Below are 21,012 nucleotides of genomic sequence, written 5' to 3'. Positions count from 1 at the left end.
CTGGGAAGAAGACAGAAGAGCTAACAGTGTCAGAATATAAAATACATAATGCTAGTGGGTCCTTATCAAGAGAAGAATCAGTGAGTTTTTTATAATCCTTTGTTTAAAAAGTATTGTGGTTTGTATTGTGCTTTAGAAAGATATCAATAATGAATAAAGGGAGAAACTTTGCTTGAAAAGGTGAGCTTCAGTTATTGATTATTTATGTGGAACACTTCATTCTCTGGCAAAGATGATAAATGTTCATCTTGTCCTTTTTTGAGTCCTTTGCTTTCATTATTATAGCCACTGGTCACATGTGGCTGCTATTGAGTATGGAAATAGTCTCCAAATTGTGATGTGCTACAAGTGTAAAATACTGCATTTCAAGACTTAGGATGGAAAAAATAATGTAAAATATCTCGTAACTTCACATTGATTATATGTTGAAATGACAAGATTCTGGATATGTTGCATTAAATAAAAATATATTATTAAAATTAATTTGACCTGTTTCTTTGTACATTGTTAATGTGGTTATTAGAAAATTTTAAATTATATTTGTGGCTTACATTATATTTCTTCTGGACAGCACTGTTCCAGATCATAAATGTACTCTTAAAATTTTAATATATTATATTTTTTAAATAGTCACATTTTCTTTATATATATTTTTTATTGAAATATAGTTGATTTACAATATTGTGTTAATTTCTGCTGTACAGAAAAGTGATTTAGTTATATACACACACACACACACACACACACATATTCTTTTCCATTATGATTTATCATAGGATATTGAATATAGTTCTCTGTGCTATACAGTAGGACCTTGTGGTTTATCCAGTTCTATATATAAAAGCTTCCATCTGCTAAACCCAACCTCCCACTCCATCCCTCTCCCACCCCCTACCCCTTGGCAACCAACAGTCTGTTCTCTATGAGTCTTTTTGTGTTTCATAGATAGGTTCATTTGTGTCATATTTTAGATTCCACATGTAAGTGATATCATATGGTATTTGTCTTTCTTGTTCTGGCTTACTTCACTTAGTATGATAATCTCTAGGTCCATCCATGTTGCTGCAAATGGCATTATTTCATTCTTTTTATGGCTGAGTAATATTCCATTGTATATATGTACCACATCTTCTTTATCCACTCATCTCTCAATGGATATTTAGGTTGTTTCCATGTCTTGGCTACTGTGAATAGTGCTGCTGTGAACATAGGGGTGCATATATCTTTTTTTTAACATCTTTATTGGAGTATAATTGCTTTACAATGGTGTGTTAGTTTCTGCTTTATAACAAAGTGAATCAGTTATACATATACATATGTTCCCATATTTCTTCCCTCTTGCATCCTCCCTCCCTCCCACCCTCCCTATCCCACGTCTCTAGGTGGTCACAAAGCACCGAGCTGATCTCCCTGTGCCATGCAGCTGCTTCCCACTAGATATCTATTTTACATTTGGTAGTGTATATATGTCCATGCCACTCTCTCACTTTGTCACAGCTTACCCTTCCCCCTCCCCATATCCTCAAGTCCATTCTCTAGTGGGTCTGTGTCTTTATTCCCGTCTTACCCCTAGGTTCTTCATGACCTTTTTTTTTCCCCTTAGATTCCATATATATGTGTTAGCATACGGAATTTTTTTTCTCTTTCTGACTTACTTCACTCTGTATGACAGACTCTAGCTCCATCCACCTCACTACAAATAACTCAATTTCATTTCTTTTTATGACTGAGTAATATTCCATTGTATATATGTGCCACATCTTTATCCATTCATCCGATGATGGACACTTAGGTTGCTTCCATCTCCTGGCTATTGTAAATAGAGCTGCAATGAACATTTTGGTACATGACTCTTTTTGAATTATGGTTTTCTCAGGGTATATGCCCAGTAGTGGGATTGCTGGGTCGTATGGTAGTTCTATTTGTAGTTTTTTAAAGAACCTCCATACTGTTTTTCATAGTGGCTGTATCAGTTTACATTCCCACCAGCAGTGTTCCCTTTTCTCCACACCCTCTCCAGCATTTATTGTTTCTAGATTTTTTGATGATGGCCATTCTGACCGGTGTTAGATGATATCCAGATATATGCCCAGGAGTGGGATTGATGGATCATATGGTAGCTGTACTGTTAGTTTTCTGAGGGACCTCCATACTGTTTTCCATAGTGGCTGCACCAGTTTACATTCCTTCCCACAGTGTAGGAGGGTTCCCTTTTCTCCACATCCTCTCCTCTCCAGCATTCATTATTTGTAGTTTTTAATGATGGCCATTCTGTAAAATAGTCACATTTTCTAATGGCATAGCCCAGTGTCAGGAATGTTTCTTCTTAATTTCTCATTGTTTTATCATGGTTTCTAATACTTTATGTTTTTAGTTTTCACAAGCACTTGCTGACTCTAAAGCACTTAGAACCATAGATCAGTAGAATACTTTTGAGGTGGAAGAGGGATTTAGAGCTGTTCTAACACCCTCAGTTTAAAAGGGAAGATCCTGAGGTTTGTAGGTATATGTACCTTCCTTAAAGGCTACAGTTATTTCATAGGAGAAGCCCACCATTGAGAGAAATCCTGGGTGCTTCCTTTTGTAAGGCAGAAAATCACCTCATTAAAGTTATCCTCTTTCAAATAATTTATTTCTCTTTGGTATATGCCAGTGGTTCTTAATCTGGGTTGACTTTGCTCCCCAGTGGACATTTGGCAATGTCTGGAGATGATTTGGTTGTCACAGCTGAACTAGATGCTACTGGCATTGCCGTGGGTAGAGGAGAGGTCAAGGGTGCTGCTAAATACCCTATAAGGCACAGGATACACTCCCACGATGAAGAATCATCCAGCCCAAATGTTCCTAGTGCTGACATGGAGAAACCCTCATATATGAATTAGTTTTTTATTCTTAAAAATGATGGTATTAGTGGCATCACTAATTGGGTGGGCTGGCTGCCAGTTGGGAGGTCAGCTTCTGTATAGTCAGTCAAAGTTCCCTCTTCTAAGAGCTACCGTTTCCTCATTGATAAAATGGGGACAGTTCAGGGCTCAAGTGGGTGGACAGAACACAAGCTCAGAGGCTCAGTACAGGGGAAGCAAGACAGTTACTAGTGGAGAGAAAGGGGCGGGTGTCATGATGTAGACTTTACTGGCTGAGCAGATTTGCTTTCTCAGCCAGGCTGCCTTCATTTGCTTTTGTGCTATAGGTCCCACTGTCTGAGTGATTCCTGCCAGAAAGATATAAGGGACAGGTAATTAAAAATGGGGGGTGAGAAGTCCCTGGTCAGGGGACAGATGCAGGCCTGAGCAGGAAGTGGGTCTTGCTGTATGATTGTGACTGGCCAGTGTTTGGTTTAAGTTAGTATTTACTTTGTTTTCAGAGAGAAATGATTGTTTTTAAAGTGTTTTTTTAAATTATTTATTTATTTGGCCATGTCGGGTCTTAGTTGCAGCACGCGGGATCTTTAGTTGCAGCATGTGGGATTGAACCCGGGCCTCCTGCACTGGGAGCATGGAACCTTAGCCACTGGACCACCAGGGAAGTCCTGAAAAATGATTTTTGAACATGTGTATATTTGTGTATAGGTAATACCAAATAAGGAAGGAGTGGTTAATCCCTCTGAGGACAGGACAAGAGTAGAAAATAACTAATAAATTGGAGAATTGAATAAAAAATGACAAGTATAGCCTTGAAAACAGAAAATGCAAACTTCTAAAAATGCAGTATTTGCTGTGATTAGTTAAGTGAATCGTGGAGAGAAAAACTGACCAGGAATAAGTAACTATATACTCTGGTACTTTTAGAACTTTTTAATCCTGGAATTTTTCAGAGTATGTGTTTGAACTATTAAACCTTTATTTTAATTCTGCTAGTAGACTACTTCTAGGATAAGGAGTAAACTTCTGGGCCTTGACGTTTGAGAGATGTACAAAATTTGAAGATGATTCAGAAGATACTTACAAAGATAAATTAAGGAGAGTAAAAGAGAAGGATAGTTTAGAAATACATAAATTATTAAATTTTATAGAATTTGAGAAATGAGTTTATGACTTCGGAAACAAAACCAAGAATTAGGCCTCAGTTGTGTAATGAAGAGTTAGTTCTCTTTAGAGATGAGGAAGAATTTCTAGAGAAAAATGGTTATTAAACACATTGTAGAGAACCAGGGCGTCTTCTGACCAGGCAAAGCAGTAAAGGGAACATGGAATGGTACACTTTGGATTTTGTGACTAAGATCCCTGGTAATAAGACGGAGCTCCTATCTGATGGTTACGTGACATTGGCCTTTTGGAGTGAGAAAGGAAGTTGGGGTATGTAGCTATAGATAAATATGACATTCAGATATAAAACTGCAGCGTTTGTCTTCCTAGAATGTTTTTGTTCAGGGCCTCCTGACAAACGCATACATATTTTCAAAATGTAGCTAAAATACTATTTCCTCAATGAAGTCCTTTCATATTCCGAGTAACAATTCCCTCCCTCATCCCTGTGCTTCCATACCACCTTCTATATATCTCTTTTAAAACATTTATCATATCATATTGAAAAGACCATATTGAAGTTTTCAATTTAGTTTATTTAATTTTTTCAGTAATACATTCACATGATTCCAGAATGAGAAGTGCCATGGTCATACATTTGTCTCCCACCCACCCTTTTCCCTCCTGTGCACAGATGCAGGTAATCGTGTTATTGTGTATCCTTTCAAATCATCTTTATGCATGTATAAGCAAACTGAACATATAGTTGTATTTTCCTAACTTTTTATCCAAAGGATTTCATATTGTGTCACTATCCCTATTAAGATGATGGTCAACAGGTACTGGTTAAATGAATGAGTATACTAGTAAGACAGGGCTTGTTTGTTTGCTTGTTTTTTAACTTTCCCCATCCCAGGGGATCCTTCTGTGGCTCCACTTAGAAGAGGTAAACTAGATTGGGGTCACAATCAAAAATTGTCACCAGCCCTCTTACCAAAGAAGAGTTGAGTGCTGATAGATCACAGCTCCAGCCTTCTAAAGGACTCTGACCTTTCCAGAAAGCAGAGACTCTGATCAGAGTAATGCAGTCTAACCAATATTATAAGAAGATGCAAATCTTCTTGGCCATGGAGCCAACCAAATGATGGTATTAGTTATCAAGACAGAAAGTTAGATTTCTTGTTAGAGAGGAAAATATCTCATGTGCCTAGAGTAACTCTGATGTAAATGTGCTTAACAGTAAAAAAAAAAAATAGCCTCTCTTATTTCTGTGACTCAGTTTTCAAAAAGAGTTGCAAAAGTACACCAGTGGAGTTTTAAAGATATTTTAGATCATTTAGGTAGATGTTCTCTTCCTACTGATACTTCTTGTATTAAAGAAAAAAAGACTCAGAAAAAAATGAATAACTTAGCAGGATCCATATAGTTCTGACAGGTTTAAATCAATTCACATCAGACAGGAAGTAATCATATGAGATGACATATTTTTTCCCTAGAAACAAATTCCCTGGGGACAAGTTTTCAAAATCTGTGAGCCTTTTAGATAAAAACAAGTTGTTTTACATGATAAATGAGATACATCAAACTGCCAACTATGTTGTACACTGAAACTAGGTTTAATTTACTTATGTTACTGTGAGTTTGCTATTTGTTCTAAGATATCAATAAAACAAATGATCACAACTGAAGTAGCAAAGACAGATGAAATTGTATGAAAGTAAGTCAGCAAGCAGGGACATCAGTGATCCCTTGCAAACTAATGACTAGATTTTCATCTGGCAGTTGAAAAACAAAGCTCATTTTGAGGCATAATTTAAATGATTTTCAGGTCTTGTGTTTGTTCAGAAAGTATTCTCTCTCACAATGGCACGTTAAGAAAAATGTCGCTTAGTTTCAAGGGAGATGAAGTTTAATTGGCTTTGCTGCTAAAGAACTGTGGGGTTCATTCAAGTCCTGACCTCTGATTTTCAGCCTTAAATGAGGGGAGCGGATGATTATTTGGTGTATGTTGTTAAGATCCCTTTCAGCTATGAACTTATTTCGGTAAAAAGGGGAAAATAAAAAGAATGGTTATCTGACCTCCTTAATCATGGGTATTTTATAGCATGTGAGTGAAGTGGTAGTAACTATGGGATCTCTGGTTGATTGAAAATCAGAACATAAAAAAATTTGAAAGTTTTGATATATGTACTTTGGTTTCTTTTTCTACAAAACAAGATGATGTCACCTTAACAAGTAATGTCTATCAATTTAGTTTACTACTTGAATATTTTGTGTTAGCCTGGCATTCTTTTTTTTTTTAAATTCTGGCAACTTGCTGAGGGTTTTATTTTGACATATGTTTATAAAACTTGTGGTGATCAAAATATAATATAGATTTGTGAGCTGGCTGCTATCCTGAAAGAAAACACCCATTAAATTTTTTTCTGGCTTGTACCCCTAATGATTGATTGCACTGATATACAAGTGAAAGTCAACATAGTTTCAGCATTTTTGCCATTTAAATTTGGAGTAATAATAATCATTTTAACTGCCCACCTAGATAGGAAAGATAATAAGGTGTTTTTCTTTGGGTTAATATGTATGTTTCATTTATAAAGTGTAATCTAATAAACTTTGGATAGTTTTGACTAATTTAGAATATGACGACCAGGACAAAACTTGGGTCTTTATGTGCTTTCTAAAGAAATTAACCAAGATATTAGAACAAAAATGTCCAAAGAAGGAGGAAAAAGCCCAGTGAAATGGGAGACAAATGCCTGCAGAAATGGCCTGCAGTCTTCAGAGATGAAATTTCTTACTTAAAGCATAGGCCATCTGTTTATCAGCCTTATTTCTCTCCTCAGGCCTCGGAAGAAAGCTCTTCAAGAAGAGGGCGGTTACCTTTAACTCAATAATATTACCGATCTTCTCTCTGATGTTACAATATTCTTACCTAACTTTTTTTCTAAACCACTGTACAGACTATCATGAGGAAAACAAACTCTTAAACGGTAAGTAATATACATTTATAGTAAAAAATGAATCATATTCACATGACTGAGTACAATATTGCCTCACAGAATTATTTGGGGTATTTAGATATGTTTTATACAAAGGATGTGTTTACTTGCCTAAGCTTAGAGGATTTGGCAGAGAACTTTGTAGATCGCTTATTGCAGCCCTCCTTTTTTTAATTTTTAAATATTGATGTTTTTATTTTATAGGATAGATTTTTTTCAGGAGTGTAATTACTGTTTACATTCTTTTTTTATATGATCTTTATTGGAGTATAATTGCTTTACAATGTTGTTAGTTTCCGCTGTACAACAAAGTGAATCAGCCATATGCATACATATATCTCCCCATATGCCCTCCCTCTTGAGCCTCCCTCCCACCCTCCTTTTCCCACCCCTCTAGGGGGTCACAAAACATCGAACAGCCCTGAGTCTTACCATAATCCCTTCTATAACATCCCTGAACATGTGTTCATCTCCCTCAGCTTGAATACTCATGGTGACTAGGAGTTCCACCCTCAGAGGCCAGGCTGAAAGTGTCCCTCCCTCAGGACACTTGTACACTGAAACTCTTCCAGTGTCTACACAGATGCTGAGCAGCCAGTCTATTAATCTCCCCTCCTCTGGGCTCGGCAGCTCTGGCTTCCTCAGCCGTTCAGTATGACTTGGAATTATGACTGACACTGTCGCTAACCCCCCAAAAAAGTTTGGTATGACACTTACAACATGCATGGGGCTACTCTGACTGAACCGTATTACTAATGTATGTTTAAAAATTGGGTGTTTTTTTCTCCCTGTTTGCACAAGAAAGTTATAGAAATTCAGCTAATAAGCTGGATTGCCAGATGAATTACCCTTTCTTTTTTAACTAGAAAAGATTGTCTTATTGTAGACTACTTTATGCAATTTATGATGTAACACCTGAAGTTGTTTGTCTGATAGTATCACTGATAGTATCTTTGGAGCTCTTCCGTGTTCTCAGAGTTTTCGAAAACAATGAGAAAACCAGAGCCTTGAAAATGCGATGTTGAGGACTTCCCTGGTGGCGCAGTGGTTAAGAATCTGCCTGCCAATGCAGGGAACACTGGTTCGAGCCCTGGTCCGGGAAGATCCCACATGCTGCGGAGCAACTAAGCCTGTGAGCCACAACTACTGAGCCTGTGCTCTAGAGCTCATGAACTACAGCTACCGAAGCCTGTGTGCCTAGAGCCCATGCTCCGCAACAAGAGAAGTCACCGCAATGAGAACCCCGTGCACCACAATGAAGAGTAGCTCCCACTCGCCACAACTAGAGAAAGCCCGCATGTAGCAACAAAGACCCAATGCAGCCAAAAATAAATTAAAAATTAAATCTTAAAAAAAAATAAAATAAAATAAATAAAATTTGATGCTGGGACACATCCACAAGAATGTCTAAAATGAAAAAAGACAGAATACCACGTGTCAGCAAGGTGGTGGAGCAACAGGGCTCCCATACACTTCTGGTAGAAAGTGTAAATTGGTATGACCACTTTGGAAAACTGTTTAGCAGTATTTACTAAAGCTAAACATATACATGTCCTATATACCTACCAGAATGTAGATGGATGTTCTTTAAGAATGTATATGTACATGTACAAAAACATTTATAACAGCACTATACGTAATAGCTAAAAACTGCCCAAATGTCCATCAACAGGAGAATGAATAGATTCCGGTATATGGTATGTTTGTACAGTGTAGTAATACTCAGTGATAAAAAGGAACAAACTACTGATGCATTCAGCCTCCTGGATAAAATCTCAGAAAGCTCCAGACCTGATTTATTGTTTACTATTAATCATGCTGATTTGACATTAACTGAAACATCTATAGAGCTGGACCAAAAAAGCCAGACCAAAAGAGAACATATTTTATGATTCCATTTTTTATAAAGGCCAAATGCAGGCAAAAACTAATCATGATGTTAAAAGAATAGTGGTTACCCTTGGGGGAGGAGCGCTGAGTGGAAGGGGGCACAGGGATGTGCTGGCTACAAGAGTATGTTTTACTTATGAAAATCCATTGAGTAGTACATTTATGACTTGGGTCCTTTTATAATATTTCAATAAGAAGTTTACTGAAAAGGTCGGGGGAAAAAAAGAAAAATGCTACTTAGATGAACTGTAGCTATTTTGTTTGTTTTTCTTTGTGAAGGCAGGCTTCCCAAGAGCCAAGCGACAGATCCACTTGCCAAAGAAGGGCCGAGTTCTCCAAGGTATGCATTCTTGTTTTACTTTTTTAAAGCGTAATCAGTTCTACACCAAAATATACACGTTAAAAAAAATGGCTCTACGTTTGATTTATTGCTTATTATATTAATTATGCTTCTTTGACACAAGAACTGTAGTGCCTCATTTATCAGGCATTGCTGGAGAATGAGCTGTTCCATAAATATGAATTTTTTTTTTTTCTTTTTGCGGTATGTGGGCCTCTCACTGTTGTGGCCTCTCCCGTTGCGGAGCACAGGCTCCGGATGCGCAGGCCCAGCGGCCATGGCTCACGGGCCCAGCCGCTCCGCAGCATATGGGATCCTCCCAGACCGGGGCACGAACCCGTATCCCCTGCATCGGCAGGCGGACTCTTAACCACTGCGCCACCAGGGAGGCCCCTAAATATGAATTTTTAACATAACTGAAGTTTAACCCATTTTAAACACCACAACTTTAAAAAAGAACTATTTTTTTCTGATTATAAAATATACATTCATGGTAGAAAACTTAGAAAATACAGAGAAATACAAAAGAAAGTGATAAAATCAGTTGTAATCCCATCAACCCTGGATATAGACTCTTAATATTTGGTTTATTCCACACAGTTTATTCATGTCATACCTATTTCCATACTATTCTATTTTGATAATACAGTGTTACAGTATATTCTGTGATCAATTTCCTATGTCATGAAAGATTCTGCAAAAGCATTTTTTGTCTGTATTCTATCATATGATGGAAATTGATCATAGAATATCCATAATGTATTCAACTATTCTATTTTTTGTGTGTCTAGTTTGGTTTATCAGTTTTTAATGGAAATCCTTCAAAATGTATTGTACCCTGTCTTAGTAAATTAAGCAATCCATGTATATTTTTGTTAATGATATTTCAGATGCTCTTAGGGTTATGTGTGTTATTTGTAGTCTTTCTCTTACCACCTTTCCCCCATTGTGAGTCTATAACAGCAGCTTCCAGCTCTACTTGTTATACCTGTTAAATTATTTCATATTCAATTTTAAGTTAAGGGCCTCAGGATAACTCCTAGCATTCACATTGGGGGCCTGTATACAGGTAGTAAGTGCAAAAACAGAATCAATTTGATCAATAGCTATTAAAAAACCGAAGACTTAGTTTTTCCTTAAGTTTTTACTGTTGACCATTAAGCATCTTTGGTGAGTTAATTTCTTGAGGAGTAATAATATATTTGTGACAGGGAGGAGTGAAGGTAATAAGCATGTAGATTTTGTCATGCTCCTTCAGAAAACATGTTGTGTTACTGCTCTGATAAAAGGAATTTCAGATATGTAACCTTTATAAAAAGTGCCTTGTCAAGGATGTTGTTTGTTTTTATCCAAGTTGGAATATATGGAAGTATAAGTATTTTAAATTGAGAAATAATTGCTTTATTATTTATTTCATGGTAACACCACTGATTATTTAGAAAAAAAATTTTACCTAGAGAAATATATTTCTCACTGTAGATTTTGAACTATATGTTTTATTTTTTATTTATTTTTTTTTTTTTTTTTTTTTTTTTTTTTTTTTTTTGCGGTATGCGGGCCTCTCACTGTTGTGGCCTCCCCCGCTGCGGAGCACAGGCTCCGGACGCGCAGGCTCCGGACGCGCAGGCTCAGCGGCCATGGCTCACGGGCCCAGCCGCTCCGCGGCATATGGGATCCTCCCAGACCGGGGCACGAATCCGTATCCCCTGCATCGGCAGGCGGACTCTCAACCACTTGCGCCACCAGGGAGGCCCTGAACTATATGTTTTAAATCATTTTTTATTGTGTCATATTTTATATTTTTAAATTGTATATATTTTAAAATTATATATTTAATGATTTAACATGTTACTGCACATGATTATTTATTCTTTTAAAAATATTTTACAGCTACGACTGGTTCCAAACAGACGCTTTAGCCACCATTGTCATATATACTAAACAGAAGGTAAACACATTTTTAAGATCAGAAAAAAACAAAAAAGTAAATAATAAATGTTAGCTATGCACAGGTGTACTTTTCTAAGAGCTCTTCTTGTATTAACTTACAGCAACTCTGTGAGGTAGATCCTTTCGTTACCACTATTTTACAGATGAGGAAACAGAAATTAAGTAATTTACCCGAAGTCACATGGTAAGTGGCAGATCTAGCGTTTTGAACCCAGGCAGGCTGGCTCCATAGTATATGCTCTTAACAACCATGCCATAGCGTCTTAGGGAAAAAATAGACTAGGAAGAAGCATATTTTATGTGCTCTTCTGTGAATTTTTTTGTTTGTGTTTAAGCATGGATAACAGCACTGAGAGTCCAAGTTTAACTTCACCGTACAAACTAATTTCCTGCACTTAAATTGGAATTCAAGAGACAGGAGAGACTGTACTGCTGGAGCTTAGTATGCTTAAGCCACTAATGGGGTTCAGTTAATGCCCTCTGAAAACTAAAATTAAGGAGTTAATTCATTCACTAAGTATTTATTGAATCCCTGCTTCATTTTCAACACCGTTGTAGAATTCAGGGATCTAATGATGGGCCAGACTCATAGAGACTTAACTCTCACCAGGCTTACAGTCCAGCTGGGAAATCAGATAAATAAGCAGGCAACTTACAACATCTCCAGACACATCCTCCAGCAACTGGCAAGGTTCCCACACTTGAGGAACTGTGGAGATTTAAAGACAAGTTCCGGCAGCTAGGAATTTCTGAGAACTCATGCTACTTCTGTAGTAGCAGAACCACATCTGAGCTGGTGAGTGCCTCCTACTCCTGCAGCAGGATTTGATGGCTCCACAGGAGTGACCAGCCTCTGCCTGAAAGAGCCAAGAGGCCCAGAGAGGCACTGCTTGTCCCGCCTTCCACTCCCTCACGGTATTGTCTCCTAACCAAGCAGTCCTGAACCAAGAGGACAGGGCCTGGCGAGGTTGGGGTCTGTGTGCTCTCATTGGTGATATCAGTGAAGCGCAGAGGATGGATGATTAAGGGAAGGCTGAAGGTTTCTACGTGGAATAATGTATTCAGTGTATGGTGTAAATGATAGACACCAAAATAATTTGAACCAAAGTTACATAGAAATTAGAGACATCTAAAAATTTGTTAGTGAATTTATTATTATTATTATTATTTTGATAAGCTGAGCTTGAGGTGTTATTTGCGCAGTGTCACATAATAGTAGAAAGATAAAAATGAACACAAATATATTGGCTTCTTTTTTTTTTGGAAGAGGAGTTATTATTATTTTTTAATTACATCTTTATTGGAGTATAATTGTTTTACAATGGTGTGTTAGTTTCTGCTTTATAACAAAGTGAATCAGTTATACATATACATCTGTTCCCATATCTCTTCCCTCTTGCGCCTCCCTCCCTCCCACCTATCTTGGCTTCTTGTCTGATTCTAATTTTTTTTCCAAATTATTTATCCAACAAATATTTGAGCACCTACTTGGTGCTGAGCAATATTCTGAAGACAATATTCTGCCCCTTACACTTAGAGCTTAAAGACGAGCGTGTAAGGTAGACATTAAGCATAGACAAATGCATAGTTAAAATTGTGATATATGCTTTGAAGGAGAAGAACTGGGTTGTATGAGAGAGTAAAAAACAGGAATAATGTGTATTTAGCTTGTGGGTTCTGTAAATAAGTACCATGTGAACTTCCACTGATCAGCTTAAAAGTAGAGTAATAGGAGTTTGGTGAAAATTTACTTTTTAATCTTCTCTTTTCGATTTCCATTTAAGGATATCAATTTAGACTCAGTAGTAGCTGATCACCGGGATGATTCCTTTAGAGCAGAAACAGTTATCAAGGATTATTCATATCTTGTACGTATTGGTAAGTACCTTATTCTGTATTAGTGGAAACAACTTTTGTTTCCTTTAGCTATAGTAGTTACTGGTGTAGAGTCTCGGTACCTAAAATATTTTTTTTTGACATAGCAGAATTTAATAATACAATAAAAATGTTGAGTATGTAGATACACACCCATATATAAATTCATAGATTTCAAATAAAATTAGTTATGATTATGTATGTGGTCCCAAAGTAAACCTTAAACTTTTTTGAAAAGTAGAGCTTTTATAGCCATATTCTCTTACCCTAATCCAATTAATGTAAAAATATAAAAATGAAAAATGTAAACTCTTTTTTTTATATACATCTGTTCCCATATCCCTTCCCTCTTGCGTCTCCCTCCCTCCCACCCTCCCTATCCTACCCCTCCAGGCGGTCACAAAGCACGGAGCTATAATATTTTATGTGCCATTGTCATTTTGGTTTGTCATTTTTGATTTTTTCCCTGTTATTTCTTTATACTAAGGAAAGCACTAACAAATGGCAGTACAACCTCACTTTTCCCAAGTTTAAAAAATTAGGTGCGATCAAAATCAATAATCATATGAAATACTTGTTGGCCCAGCTTTGTAAGACTCTGTAACTTAATACCTACAAGTAAATCTCCGGAGGTCTGCCTGTCATGTGCTCCCTCTGAGTAGACATCACCAGGTGCTGTTCTATCGGCCTGTCTCTTGCCAGCCACAAGGTTATACTGTACCCCTCCGCTGCCTGTCCCTTCATGGGCAAAGACCTACCATAGAGTTCACTTCTGTCTGTTTTGAGAGGTTACAGATCTATCAGAAAGAAATCAGGACTAAACTCTAGAATCAAGGTAGCAGATTCTTAATCCATTTCTCACCCATGATGACTCTAGGAGTTCATCCTTTTCTCCTTTAAAGAAGGTAATGTTATTCTAGTTAGAAAGTAGAAATGAAACAAACCAAAACAGCAAGAAGAAAACTGTATTTTAAGCACACATTCTTATGTAAAGAACGTTTCATTTACTTTTGCAAAACAGAGACTGAAACTCTCCAGGCCTCAGATGACTCGCGATTCAGCTCATGGCTTTACCATATTAATGAAGGACCTTTAGTCCTGAATTTGATTGGAGTTGATAAATGTTTTTTTCTTTCTTATTTCCCCCATTCACTAATCAACCTCAAATCTTAAACATTTCTTCTAGAAATACATGCTACCCTATTTTTTGCTAGCATAATATCTAATATATATTGTCTCTTTGGGAGAGTTTTAATCAAAAACTCAGATATCTAGAAAAGTATACATTATTCATTAGCTCTGTCATGATTTTTCTTTAAGAAAGACCTCTGTGTCAGCATTGACTATGTTTCAAATACTTTATGGCTAGTTCTGTTCACACTGTAGCTAACTGTATCTTGCGCACATATAAAAAACAAAAATTCCACAGTCAAAAATGTGAAACCCCTGGTTGCTAATATTAGATCGAAAGGACTAAAATAATGCCGAATCTTAAGTTCCACGTCACTATATTAACACAGTGAACTTAAGAGCAGATGTTTGTAAAAACACTTCTTGCATCACCCCCTTCTGGAATGAGGTTCCATAATAGCAGGGATTTTTCTCTTTTACACACTGTGATAACTGTAACACCTGGAAAGTACATATCACGCATAGATGCCCAATAATTTTCTTTTTCAATAACTGAATGAATATTCAACTTAGAGAACAGTAAGAAAGGAAACACTGAGCTAGACCCAGTCCCGGCCTGTATTCACACACGCACATGCACACCCTGGAGTATATGTGTTTCATGTGCTCTCTCTCCCTGCCTTGCTCCCTTCTTGGTTTGTAGCATTGTCATCTGGGACTATCCTTGCACCAGTGTGGGTTATCCACCTGTGGGCAATTGAGTATTTACTCCTTAATTAATAGGGAGAGAAATGGAAAAATTGAAGATACATATTTAAGTAATTTGTCTCAAAATATTGTATATAGTATTTTGGTTGTGTTCAGTTTCTTTCTTTTGATTTCTCAGGATATGTTTGAGAGATTTGAAATGGTGCATGAAAGAACCATTTAAATCATCTTATATGGTGTTGGTAGATCATAGGAACTGAAGTTGGATCTTAACTGAATTTTTTTTTCTCCAGCTCTAAGTCATGAGATTCAGGAAGATTTTTCTGGTAAGCTACCAAAAATAGTATTTCTATGTACATATATACACACACATATACATACACACACACATGGGAGGGTGGACAGCACTTGCCTTATTATTCATTTGTATATTTTCATGTTGCAGACAAGGACATGATGTTTTCTATACAAGCAAATACATTAATTTTTAGATGTACTCTTTTCCCTCTGGTTTCAGTTCCTCCCACGCCTTTTTTCTTTCCCATTTTCATCTCATCTCTTTGCCCTTTCCTTTTCCTCTCCTTAGAAAAAACTTCCTGTCCCCATTCTTCCTTCCGGCCCTACTCCTGACATGCAGCTTGTAGAAATATACTTGACCAGACCAGACAAATTTTTCTTAGGTGTATATATTCAAATATTTTCTATTGACAGAGCACATAAAATTATGAATATTTCTGCATATAAATACACAATGTGGATTTTACACAGCTGTTTAGCAATAGAAGACATCAGAGAATGGTGGTTTCTTGTTTTTTTGTTTTTCTTTAGCTTTATTGAAATATAATTAACAAAATTACAATAGATTTAAAGATTTAAAGTATACAATGTTATGATTTGATAAAGGTATATGCTGTGAAAAGATTCACACAATCAAATTAATTAACACATCCATCACCTCACATATTTACCTTTGTGTGTGTGTGTGTGTGTATGCATATGAACACAAGTTCTGTTGTCTTAACAAATTTCAATTATACAAGACAGTGTCATCAACTGTTGTCACCATGTTATACATTAGATCCTCTGACCTTAATCATCTTGTAGCTAAAAGTTTGTACCCTTTTATCAAGCTCTCTCTATTCCCCTCTCCCCCTGCCCTAACTCCTGGCACTATTTTGCTACTCTCTGTTTCTATGAGTGTGACTTTTTTTTTCAGTTCCACATATAAGTGATACCATGCACTATTTGTCTTCTCTGTCTTATTTATTTAACTTAATATAATGCCCTCTAGATTTATCATACGTCGGTGCAAGTGGCAGGATTTCCTTCCTTTTTTAAGGCCGAATAATATTCCATTCTATATTCATATATACATGTGGTTTCTTGTTTTAAAGTACGTCAGGGTACCTTACACCGGTTCTATACCTTCCCTTTTCTTTATACCATAGTAAGTTCTGTAAATTGTATAAATTAAGCTCTTTAAAGTCAAGGACTTCTTATGTTTGTTAAGCTTCAAATCAGTGCTCATTGAATTGAATTTATTTGATTAATCTGTGTTTAAAAGTTGTTAAATTGCTACTGAATTATGTGTTTACAGTGAGGAAAGACATTGTTTCTAAAGATGAAAAGAAATATAGTTTGGATCTTTAAAAGTACATTCAATTCATAAAATTTAATCAATTTTAAAAGTGTACTTTATTATTGTACTCATGTATTCTAAACTATTTTAAACATTCAAAAATAAAAAGAGAATCTAAAAGATTTTTAATTATCAAATATTGACATGCAGTTTACTGGGATTCATTCTCCTGAAGCTTTTTCTATGTTTATTAGGCTCAATATTGGTTTACTGAATTCACTCATTAGAACCCCTCAGATCCCAAGAAATGTCAAAAGAGTATAAATTAGATTTGCTTTTGTGGATTCATTCAATGGCTAATTTGTATATTTAAGGTTTTTTTTTAAAGTTATTTGTTAATTAGTTGCCATGGCTCTATTTGAGCTTGTATGAAAACTAGCATTATGTATTATTTTGGCCCTTGATAAATTAATTTGAAACAAGATAATCTGAATCTAACATATACTGGATTTAACACCATATAAGGCATAAACAATTTTGTTTATGAACAAAATTGAACATGTACACAAAATTTTACTTATCTCACAAGTGCTCAGTATCATTCATATCTGATTGGGACGTGTGGGTTGTTTGAGAAAGATTGGTTTAAAAGTAAAACCTTATATTTAGTATCAATGAATACAAATGGAATTTATCTTCTTTTCAGTGCGAGTTGTTGAGAATGTGGGAAAAATAGAGATTGTCCTGAAGAAAAAAATAGAATACTTCTTGGAAATGCCTTGGTCATCCCCTAGAGAATCATAATCCACTTATTCCAAAGAAAGATACAGGTAGGCTGTGCTATTATTTTGAGTCCTGGGTTAATGAAAATGTTGTGTCAGTGGCTCAGTTGTATCATCCAGGAGCCCACCCAGAGTCACCTCATGAGAACAAAAATGTTCCTGGTTCTCTTATTACTTAGGAATTTACAAGAGTATTAGGAATCCTGTGTTAGAGGTGAGGGTCAAAGACAAATACAGTGGTTCCCCCTTTATTTGTGGTGTTGCTTTCTGAGGTTTCACTTACCGCAGTCAATCGTGGTCCAGAAATATTAAATGAAAAATTCCAGAAATAAACAATTCATAAGTTTTAACTTGTGCACCGTTCTGAGTAGTGTGATGAGATCTCAAGGCGTCCTGCTGGGGATGTGAATCATCCCTTTGTCCTGCTCATCCCACCCGTTAGTCACTTGGTAGCCTTCCGGGTTATCAGATCAACTCTCGCGGGATCACACAGTGCTTGTGTTCAGGTCACCCTGATTTTACTTAGTCATGGCCCCAAAGCGCAAGGGAAGTGATGCTGGCAATTCCAGTATGCCAAAGAGAAGCCATAAATTGCTTCCTTTAAGTGAAAGGGTGAAAGTTCTTGTCTTAACAAGGAAAGGAAAAAAAAAATCAAATTATGAGGTTGCTAAGATCTACCATGAGAACAAATCTTCTCTGTGAAATTATGAAGAAGAAGAAAGGAATCTGTGCTAGTTTTGCTGTTGTACTTTAAACTGCAAAAGTTACTGCCACAGTTCATGATAAGTACTTAGTTAAGGTGAAAACGGCATTAAGTTTGTACAGTAAGATATTTTGAGGGAGACAGACCACATTCACATAACTTTTATTATGGTATAATTGTTATAATTGTTCTATTTTATTATCAGTTATTGTTGTTAATCTCTTACTGTGCCTAATTTATAAATTACAACTGTAAAATATGTACATATATATAGGAAACCCCAGAAGTTTCAGGCATCCACTGGGGGCCTTGGGATGTATCACCCATGGATAAGGGGGAACTACTGTGTAAAGGACAAGAGATGCTCCTTCTGTTCTTATCACTTAGGATATTATAAGAGTTTTAGGAACTCTGTGCCAGGAACCGGGGGCAGAGGCCAATATATAGGTTTTCTCTTATCTCACAGCCCAGCCCCTGGTCTCTGGCCGTGAACCATTTATATCAAATGATACACAGCTAAGAAGAAACCGGCGCTTTACTAGAATCTCATTCAGTCATTAATAGCTCTCCAGTCCATCAGCACATCATATGAAAAATGTCTCCCAGGGCAAGACCCCTCAAGTGTGCAGGCTTTCTATTCAACCTTAATAGGTTCCAGAAACCCGAGTGGTCTCAGCAACATATGGCTTCACCCTTTCAGGCATCTGATAAAATTGAGCTAAGAGACAATATCATGTCTTGCTCTGAGCCTCTTCCAAGGTATTAATGGAATATTGGATTTCCCTCTTTACATAACCCAGATTCTAAATGGAACGTCTATTGAATTGAATGGCTGTAGGTTGTGGGTTTTTCTGCGTGGACATATCTAGGTATGTATATCAATATATTTTTAAGTATTGTAGATGTTAGTATTGATGTTTGGGGTTATTTATTTTCCACTGGAACATTTTTTAAGTGTGTAGTTCCACTAACTGCTTGCCCTATGTTGGTTCAGGAAGATCTTAGAGGAAGACATGAGTAAAGGTAGATTGCAAATTAGGAGGTAAGTAAATCATACAGGTTTCCCCACTATCCAAAAGCAGAGCCTTCCTGTGGAATCTTTCCTAAGTGGAAATGGTGTAAAGGGAAGAAGCAGTTACCCTAGGACACATCTAGCTCACGGATGCATGAGGTAAACTGAGACGAAGCGCAGATGCTCACAGGCACAGTTCAAAGTTATGGCGGCTTGATGCTGAGATGCTGAGTGTAGTTCCTGGGGAAGGAGCTTGGAGTGCTACTCTCTCTGCTCAGGGTGCACGCTGCCTCCGTAACAGCTCACTGCAAAACAAATGCTGAATGCTATTTTCCCTTTTCACCATTTTTCATAAAAGTGAAAATCCTCTTTGGATTTCTTTCAGTTAGGAAAAAGAGGTACTAATGTAGATTTTTCATAAAAGGTAAGTGGCGTAAAGGGAAATTTCGAAAAGCGGGAGACACCTGTATTTAGGTAATTGAAAGTAGTAAACAGTGCTAAGAAAACCTGTGGTTGATCAGAACAGTAGGAATTGGGGATGTTGAAGAAGAGATGTACCTGGGATGGATGGTGACTTGCTGAACTGGTTCCTTAATTTGGACATTAAATAGTTAGTAGGGAGTTGTAAAGGGTGGAGGCATAATCTATAAACATTTATGCTTGAACTGATATGGTTAAAATAAGGAGGAAGATTCTAAAGAACGATGTACTGTTCTAGAACGATGATTCTCAAACTTTCTGAACAAGGCCTATGAGTTGGGGCGAGAAACTCTCATAACTTGTTGCCTCATCCCACATCTTCTCAAGCAACTCTGTGATCTTGGGCAAGCCGTTTAACTTCTGTAAGCCGCTGCTTCCAGCAGGGGAAATGAGAGTGGATACGTGCTTTAAAAGTGTACTGGGGGAATTCCAGTTGTTAGGACTCTGCACTTCCACTGCAGTGGGCACAGGTTCCATCCCTGGTGTGGGAACTGAGGTCCCGCATGCTGTGTAGCATGGCCAGAAAACCAAAAAGTGTACTAGGAGCAGGAAGGAGCTGAAGGACAGGTTGAAGGCAGTATGGACTCCCAGTCCAGTGCTCTCTTTCACGTCTCTCTCCCACTGAGCTTTGTCTTTATTTTAAGCCTGTGGAAGTCTACTCTTTAGAAGGAAAGCTATAGTTTCTTTTCAACAAGAAGAAAAAAGATTACCCAAATTATCATATTATCCTCAGCATTTCAGTGTTACGCTGAATGTCTCAATGTTATATATATATTATTAAAAGAATTTAATGTGAGATTAACAGATACACACTACTGTATATAAAATAGGTAAACAACAAGGACCTCTACTACATAGCATAGGGAAATATATTCAATGTCTTGTAATAACCTATAATGGAAAAGAAACTGAAAAAGAATGTGTGTTTGTGTGTGTGTGTTTGTGTATATATATATAACTGAATCACTTTGCTGTACACCTGAAACATTGAAGATCAACTATACTTCAATAAAAAAAATAAAGATTAAAAAAAAGAAATGAGGTTTCTGGGCAGAGAGTTTTCTGTCTTATGTTTTTGTTTCACCATCTCATATTTATTTTCAGTTTCTCATTTTCTTGTATAATTATGCTTATAAAACCAAAAACCTGACACTTCAATACAGGCATTATCCAGACTGAAGTTGTCAGTGCATCTGCTTTATACTCCTTTTCCCCCATTTTTCAGGTCCATGCTTGTGAAACTTCTCTCCTCAGTGCAACTGAAAGACGACAACATTCTTAAATTTTTCTTAAGACTTTTAGAACCGATTATTATCACGTCCTTGTGAAATTATGGTAGTTTTATTATTTTATTGGTAAGATGTTGTGTTGAAATTATCTCAGTGGTGTTAAATAGCAGGAATACTGTGTTAATTCTCTATCAAGGAAAGCCAGTCAATCACTGGAACCCAAAATTTCCTTGTGTTTTAAGTATAGTCAAAGAGGTCCATGGAATCTAAGAAAAAAAATGTCATGAAGAACATAGGGGTAAGACGGGAATAAAGACACAGACCTACTAGAGAATGGACTTGAGGATATGGGGAGGGGGAAGGGTA

The 21,012-nt window shown here is 36.8% G+C and overlaps 1 pseudogene; it reads left to right on the top strand.

Annotated features, from left to right (window-relative positions):
- Positions 1-1,546: 1,546 nt before the first annotated feature.
- The window catches only part of LOC132500282 (cytochrome b5 reductase 4-like), a 41,324-nt pseudogene continuing 21,858 nt past the window's right edge, over positions 1,547-21,012 (top strand).

The sequence above is a fragment of the Mesoplodon densirostris genome, chromosome 12 (assembly GCF_025265405.1).
Source record: "Mesoplodon densirostris isolate mMesDen1 chromosome 12, mMesDen1 primary haplotype, whole genome shotgun sequence".
Classification (NCBI taxonomy): Eukaryota; Metazoa; Chordata; class Mammalia; order Artiodactyla; family Ziphiidae; genus Mesoplodon; species Mesoplodon densirostris.
Note: the sequence above shows the minus strand (reverse complement) of the source record. Positions and strands in the feature narration are given on the sequence as shown.